The sequence below is a fragment of the Pseudophryne corroboree genome, chromosome 6, assembly GCF_028390025.1.
Source record: "Pseudophryne corroboree isolate aPseCor3 chromosome 6, aPseCor3.hap2, whole genome shotgun sequence".
NCBI classification, from domain to species: Eukaryota; Metazoa; Chordata; class Amphibia; order Anura; family Myobatrachidae; genus Pseudophryne; species Pseudophryne corroboree.
This window is the reverse complement of record NC_086449.1, coordinates 774,775,686-774,783,005: the sequence shown is the minus strand read 5'-3', so window position 1 is coordinate 774,783,005 and position 7,320 is coordinate 774,775,686.

Below are 7,320 nucleotides of genomic sequence, written 5' to 3'. Positions count from 1 at the left end.
GGTCTGTCCGTCTTCTTGCGATCGCCGATGCAATCACATTTCTCGCTGGTGGTGTCGCTTCCCGGTGATGGCGTGCGCAATGCATCTGGCGCGCATGCGCAGTTCCGACCCGCTCGCACCACAGCGAAAAAACGCTGCGTGCGAACGGGTCGGAATGACCCCCAGTGTGCGGTGTGATGTGAACAAGATTGTGCTACTCTCTAGAGTAATTTGAATTGGTACTATTGTGTGGCCACACCCCACCCGCTTCTTGCGGCGTGCGACTTCGGTACGCACTGTCCCTTTATTAAGTATGGGAGGGAGGGCGCAAATTTATAGTTTGCAGGGAGGCGCCGAACACCCTTGCACCGGCCCTGCCTAGCCCCCCAGAAATATCACTGTTATATAAGGCAGGCACCCAGTGCTTGTAGTGTGAAATTACCCTAGCACCCCAGTAATATCACTGTTATATAAGTCCTCAAGGCACCATAACTGTCCTGGTTTTAAATGTATCTATGCATTGCCACAGGTGACTTAATTAAACATTTTTTTCTTGAACTTCAATGATCAATCATGACTGACTGAAAACACTTAACTCATACACTCCAATATTTTACACATAAAAATCGGTACAAATTAGGAAAGTGGTGTGGCCACGGGAAAAGGTGCAGACCATAAAAAAAAGTACTGTACCTGGCAAAAAGGTCCAGTTGGAGGGTATGTTAACCTTTTTCTATTATAAAGTTGCCACGTGTTTCACAAAAGTGAAAGAGAAAATATTCTCAAAACAAGAAAAAAACACTGCTTGGAGGTAATTTAAGAGAAAACTGTTCTGACTAACAGTCACCAATGAGACCAGCAGGCAGAGTCGTAACAAGGGTAGGGCAAGTGGGGCACGTGCCCTGGGCGCCTTGGCAGGCCCAGGAGAGGGGGGCGCCGCCGACGGCCAGGGCATCATGCCCCACTTGCGCCCATCACGCCGAAATCTGAGGGGAGGAGAGCGCAGCGTCTCTCCATCCCCTCACCGCCGCCAGAGCACTAACAGCGCTGCCAGCAGCGCTGCGTGTGTCCGGTCTCCGGCGTTAGCCAATCAGAGCTTACGGACCGGCTCCTGATTGGCTGCCAGTCCGCGAGCTCTGATTGGCTGGCGAACAGGCGCCACACAGCCGCCGGAGACTGGGAGCGGTGAGGGGAAGGAGAGGCGCTGCGCTGCGCTCTCCTCCCCTCACAGACACAACAGCAGGTGAGTGACCGGGGGGGGCCGCACAGTGGGGCATGTATCTGGCACTGTGGGGCAATGTATCTGGCACAGCGGGGCATGTATCTGGCACAGCGGGGCATGTATCTGGTAGAGATGAGCGCCGGAAATTTTTCGGGTTTTGTGTTTTGGTTTTGGGTTCGGTTCCGCGGCCGTGTTTTGGGTTCGACCGCGTTTTGGCAAAACCTAACCGAATTTTTTTTGTCGGATTCGGGTGTGTTTTGGATTCGGGTGTTTTTTTCCAAAAAACCTAAAAAACAGCTTAAATCATAGAATTTGGGGGTCATTTTGATCCAAAAGTATTATTAACCTCAAAAACCATCATTTCCACTCATTTTCAGTCTATTCTGAATACCTCACACCTCACAATATTATTTTTAGTCCTAAAATTTGCACCGAGGTCGCTGGATGACTAAGCTAAGCGACCCTAGTGGCCGACACAAACACCTGGCCCATCTAGGAGTGGCACTGCAGTGTCACGCAGGATGTCCCTTCCAAAAAAACCTCCCCAAACAGCACATGACGCAAAGAAAAAAAGAGGCGCAATGAGGTAGCTGTGAGTAAGATAAGCGACCCTAGTGGCCGACACAAACACCGGGCCCATCTAGGAGTGGCACTGCAGTGTCACGCAGGATGTCCCTTCCAAAAAAACCTCCCCAAACAGCACATGACGCAAAGAAAAAAAGAGGCGCAATGAGGTAGCTGTGTGAGTAAGATAAGCGACCCTAGTGGCCGACACAAACACCGGGCCCATCTAGGAGTGGCACTGCAGTGTCACGCAGGATGTCCCTTCCAAAAAACCCTCCCCAAACAGCACATGACGCAAAGAAAAAAAGAGGCGCAATGAGGTAGCTGTGTGAGTAAGATAAGCGACCCTAGTGGCCGACACAAACACCGGGCCCATCTAGGAGTGGCACTGCAGTGTCACGCAGGATGTCCCTTCCAAAAAACCCTCCCCAAACAGCACATGACGCAAAGAAAAAAAGAGGCGCAATGAGGTAGCTGTGTGAGTAAGATAAGCGACCCTAGTGGCCGACGCAAACACCGGGCCCATCTAGGAGTGGCACTGCAGTGTCACGCAGGATGTCCCTTCCAAAAAACCCTCCCCAAACAGCACATGACGCAAAGAAAAAAAGAGGCGCAATGAGGTAGCTGTGTGAGTAAGATAAGCGACCCTAGTGGCCGACACAAACACCGGGCCCATCTAGGAGTGGCACTGCAGTGTCACGCAGGATGTCCCTTCCAAAAAACCCTCCCCAAACAGCACATGACGCAAAGAAAAAAAGAGGCGCAATGAGGTAGCTGTGTGAGTAAGATAAGCGACCCTAGTGGCCGACGCAAACACCGGGCCCATCTAGGAGTGGCACTGCAGTGTCACGCAGGATGTCCCTTCCAAAAAACCCTCCCCAAACAGCACATGACGCAAAGAAAAAAAGAGGCGCAATGAGGTAGCTGTGTGAGTAAGATAAGCGACCCTAGTGGCCGACACAAACACCGGGACCATCTAGGAGTGGCACTGCAGTGTCACGCAGGATGTCCCTTCCAAAAAACCCTCCCCAAACAGCACATGACGCAAAGAAAAAAAGAGGCGCAATGAGGTAGCTGTGTGAGTAAGATAAGCGACCCTAGTGGCCGACACAAACACCGGGCCCATCTAGGAGTGGCACTGCAGTGTCACGCAGGATGGCCCTTCCAAAAAACACTCCCCAAACAGCACATGACGCAAAGAAAAATTAAAGAAAAAAGAGGTGCAAGATGGAATTGTCCTTGGGCCCTCCCACCCACCCTTATGTTGTATAAACAGGACATGCACACTTTAACCAACCCATCATTTCAGTGACAGGGTCTGCCACACGACTGTGACTGATATGACGGGTTGGTTTGGACCCCCACCAAAAAAGAAGCAATTAATCTCTCCTTGCACAAACTGGCTCTACAGAGGCAAGATGTCCACCTCATCATCATCCTCCGATATATCACCGTGTACATCCCCCTCCTCACAGATTATCAATTCGTCCCCACTGGAATCCACCATCTCAGCTCCCTGTGTACTTTGTGGAGGCAATTGCTGCTGGTCAATGTCTCCGCGGAGGAATTGATTATAATTCATTTTAATGAACATCATCTTCTCCACATTTTCTGGATGTAACCTCGTACGCCGATTGCTGACAAGGTGAGCGGCGGCACTAAACACTCTTTCGGAGTACACACTTGTAGAATAAAGCCAGTTTGTGCAAGGGCCTCCAAATTGCCTCTTTTTCCTGCCAGTATAAGTACGGACTGTGTGACGTGCCTACTTGGATGCGGTCACTCATATAATCCTCCACCATTCTTTCAATGTTGAGAGAATCATATGCAGTGACAGTAGACGACATGTCCGTAATCGTTGTCAGGTCCTTCAGTCCGGACCAGATGTCAGCATCAGCAGTCGCTCCAGACTGCCCTGCATCACCGCCAGCGGGTGGGCTCGGAATTCTGAGCCTTTTCCTCGCACCCCCAGTTGCGGGAGAATGTGAAGGAGGAGATGTTGACAGGTCGCGTTCCGCTTGACTTGACAATTTTCTCACCAGTAGGTCTTTCAACCCCAGCAGACTTGTGTCTGCCGGAAAGAGAGATCCAAGGTAGGCTTTAAATCTAGGATCGAGCACGGTGGCCAAAATGTAGTGCTCTGATTTCAACAGATTGACCACCCGTGAATCCTTGTTAAGCGAATTAAGGGCTCCATCCACAAGTCCCACATGCCTAGCGGAATCGCTCCGTGTTAGCTCCTCCTTCAATGTCTCCAGCTTCTTCTGCAAAAGCCTGATGAGGGGAATGACCTGACTCAGGCTGGCAGTGTCTGAACTGACTTCACGTGTGGCAAGTTCAAAGGGCATCAGAACCTTGCACAACGTTGAAATCATTCTCCACTGCGCTTGAGACAGGTGCATTCCACCTCCTATATCGTGCTCAATTGTATAGGCTTGAATGGCCTTTTGCTGCTCCTCCAACCTCTGAAGCATATAGAGGGTTGAATTCCACCTCGTTACCACTTCTTGCTTCAGATGATGGCAGGGCAGGTTCAGTAGTTTTTGGTGTTGCTCCAGTCTTCTGTACGTGGTGCCTGTACGCCGAAAGTGTCCCGCAATTCTTCTGGCCACCGACAGCATCTCTTGCACGCCCCTCTCGTTTTTTAAATAATTCTGCACCACCAAATTCAAGGTATGTGCAAAACATGGGACGTGCTGGAATTTGCCCATATTTAATGCACACACAATATTGCTGGCGTTGTCCGATGCCACAAATCCACAGGAGAGTCCAATTGGGGTAAGCCATTCCGCGATGATCTTCCTCAGTTGCCGTAAGAGGTTTTCAGCTGTGTGCGTATTCTGGAAACCGGTGATACAAAGCGTAGCCTGCCTAGGAAAGAGTTGGCGTTTGCGAGATGCTGCTACTGGTGCCGCCGCTGCTGTTCTTGCGGCGGGAGTCCATACATCTACCCAGTGGGCTGTCACAGTCATATAGTCCTGACCCTGCCCTGCTCCACTTGTCCACATGTCCGTGGTTAAGTGGACATTGGGTACAGCTGCATTTTTTAGGACACTGGTGACTCTTTTTCTGAGGTCTGTGTACATTTTCGGTATCGCCTGCCTAGAGAAATGGAACCTAGATGGTATTTGGTACCGGGGACACAGTACCTCCAACAAGTCTCTAGTTGGCTCTGCAGTAATGATGGATACCGGAACCACGTTTCTCACCACCCAGGATGCCAAGGCCTCAGTTATCCGCTTTGCAGTAGGATGACTGCTGTGATATTTCATCTTCCTCGCAAAGGACTGTTGGACAGTCAATTGCTTGGTGGAAGTAGTAAAAGTGGTCTTACGACTTCCCCTCTGGGATGACCATCGACTCCCAGCAGCAACAACAGCAGCGCCAGCAGCAGTAGGCGTTACACGCAAGGATGCATCGGAGGAATCCCAGGCAGGAGAGGAATCGTCAGAATTGCCAGTGACATGGCCTGCAGGACTATTGGCATTCCTGGGGAAGGAGGAAATTGACACTGAGGGAGTTGGTGGGGTGGTTTGCGTGAGCTTGGTTACAAGAGGAAGGGATTTACTGGTCAGTGGACTGCTTCCGCTGTCACCCAAAGTTTTTGAACTTGTCACTGACTTATTATGAATGCGCTGCAGGTGACGTATAAGGGAGGATGTTCCGAGGTGGTTAACGTCCTTACCCCAACTTATTACAGCTTGACAAAGGCAACACACGGCTTGACACCTGTTGTCCGCATTTCTGTTGAAATACTTCCACACCGAAGAGCTGTTTTTTTTGGTATTTTCACCAGGCATGTCAGTGGCCATATTCCTCCCACGGACAACAGGTGTCTCCCCGGGTGCCTGACTTAAACAAACCACCTCACCATCAGAATCCTCCTGGTCAATTTCCTCCCCAGCGCCAGCAACACCCATATCCTCCTCATCCTGGTGTACTTCAACACTGACATCTTCAATCTGACTATCAGGAACTGGACTGCGGGTGCTCCTTCCAGCACTTGCAGGGGGCGTGCAAATGGTGGAAGGCGCATGCTCTTCACGTCCAGTGTTGGGAAGGTCAGGCATCGCAACCGACACAATTGGACTCTCCTTGTGGATTTGGGATTTCGAAGAACGCACAGTTCTTTGCGGTGCTTTTGCCAGCTTGAGTCTTTTCAGTTTTCTAGCGAGAGGCTGAGTGCTTCCATCCTCATGTGAAGCTGAACCACTAGCCATGAACATAGGCCAGGGCCTCAGCCGTTCCTTGCCACTCCGTGTGGTAAATGGCATATTGGCAAGTTTACGCTTCTCCTCCGACAATTTTATTTTAGGTTTTGGAGTCCTTTTTTTACTGATATTTGGTGTTTTGGATTTGACATGCTCTGTACTATGACATTGGGCATCGGCCTTGGCAGACGACGTTGCTGGCATTTCATCGTCTCGGCCATGACTAGTGGCAGCAGCTTCAGCACGAGGTGGAAGTGGATCTTGATCTTTCCCTAATTTTGGTACCTCAACATTTTTGTTCTCCATATTTTAATAGGCACAACTAAAAGGCACCTCAGGTAAACAATGGAGATGGATGGATACTAGTATACTTATGGATGGACTGCCGAGTGCCGACACAGAGGTAGCTACAGCCGTGGACTAACGTACTGTGTCTGCTGCTAATATAGACTGGATGATTGATAATGAGATGAAATCAATATATATATGTATGTATATATAATATCACTAGTACTGCAGCCGGACAGGTAGATAATATATTTATTAGGTAATGATGACTGATGACGGACCTGCTGGACACTGTCAGCTCAGCAGCACCGCAGACTGCTACAGTAAGCTACTATACTCTATAGTAGTATGTACAAAGAAGAACGAAAAAAAAAAAAAACACGGGTAGGTGGTATACAATTATGGATGGACTGCTGAGTGCCGACACAGAGGTAGCTACAGCCGTGGACTAACGTACTGTGTCTGCTGCTAATATAGACTGGATGATTGATAATGAGATGAAATCAATATATATATGTATGTATATATATAATATCACTAGTACTGCAGCCGGACAGGTAGATAATATATTTATTAGGTAATGATGACTGATGACGGACCTGCTGGACACTGTCAGCTCAGCAGCACCGCAGACTGCTACAGTAAGCTACTATACTATAGTAGTATGTACAAAGAAGAACGAAAAAAAAAAACCACGGGTAGGTGGTATACAATTATGGATGGACTGCTGAGTGCCGACACAGAGGTAGCTACAGCCGTGGACTACCGTACTGTGTCTGCTGCTAATATAGACTGGATGATAATGAGATGTAGTATGTATAAAGAAGAAAGAAAAAAAAACCACGGGTAGGTGGTATACAATTATGGATGGACTGCCGAGTGCCGACACAGAGGTAGCTACAGCCGTGGACTACCGTACTGTGTCTGCTGCTAATATAGACTGGTTGATAATGAGATGTAGTATGTATAAAGAAGAAAGAAAAAAAAACCCACGGGTAGGTGGTATACAATTATGGATGGACTGCCGAGTGCCGACACAGAGGTAGCTACAGCCGT